Here is a 921-nt window from a genome sequence, read left to right as displayed (position 1 = left end):
TCCAGGAGCATCTCTGACTCTGCTTTTCCACTATGGGCTTCACTCCATTATTCTGAGAGACATCAACTCTTCCTGTGTGTTTTAAAACATTTTTTTTATTACAAAATTTTTTTATGTTTATTTATTTTTGAGGAGAGAGAGACAGAATGTGAGGGGGGAGGGGCAGAGAGCGAGAGAGAGACACAGGATCTGAAGTAGGCTCCGGGCTCTGAGCTGTCAGCACAGAGCCCGACATGGGGCTTGAACCCATGAACCGTGAGATCACGACCTGAGCCAAAGTCAGATGCTCAACCAACTGAGCCATCCAGGCGCCCCTCTTTAAAAATTTTTTGAATCCGGGGAGCCTGGGTGGCTCAGTCGGTTAAGCATCCAACTTGGTTTCACCTCAGGTCATGATTTCACGGTTGTGTGATCGAGCCCCAATGTTGCGTTCCGTGCTGAGTGTGGAGACTGGTTAGGATCTTCTCCCTCTGCCCCTCTCCCCTCCTTGCATACACTCTCTCTTTTTATAAAAACAAAAAACAGGGCTCCTGGGTGGCTCAGTCAGTTAAGGGTCTGACTTTGGCTCATGTCATGATCTCACGGTTCGTGAGGTGAGCCCTGAGTCAGGCTCTGTGCTACCAGCTCAGAGCCTGGAACCTGTTACAGTCTCTGTGTCTCCCTCTCTCTCTGCACCTCCCCCAGTCTCTCTCTCTCTTTCGCTCTCGCTCTCTCTCTCTCAAAAATAAACATTAAAAAATTAAAAAAAAATTTTAATCAACGTGAGCACATTATCCATACCTCTTTCTCTCACATCTCATTGGCCAAATATCAATTCCTAAAACAATTGGCAAAGGAAATGGGACAACTGTAACTGCCTTTGTGAAACCCACACCTTCTAGAGCAGGTCACCCCCTGAACACAGCCTAAGTACTGTTATAG

General features: G+C 46.8%; 1 non-coding gene across 1 annotated transcript; it reads right to left on the bottom strand.

Annotated features, from left to right (window-relative positions):
- Positions 1-225: 225 nt before the first annotated feature.
- On the bottom strand, positions 226-310 carry TRNAQ-UUG. Its single transcript has one exon. It is a non-coding gene; the product is annotated as a tRNA-Gln (tRNA).
- Positions 311-921: the final 611 nt, after the last annotated feature.

Source organism: Lynx canadensis, chromosome B3 (assembly GCF_007474595.2).
Source record: "Lynx canadensis isolate LIC74 chromosome B3, mLynCan4.pri.v2, whole genome shotgun sequence".
NCBI lineage: Eukaryota > Metazoa > Chordata > Mammalia > Carnivora > Felidae > Lynx > Lynx canadensis.
Note: the sequence above shows the minus strand (reverse complement) of the source record. Positions and strands in the feature narration are given on the sequence as shown.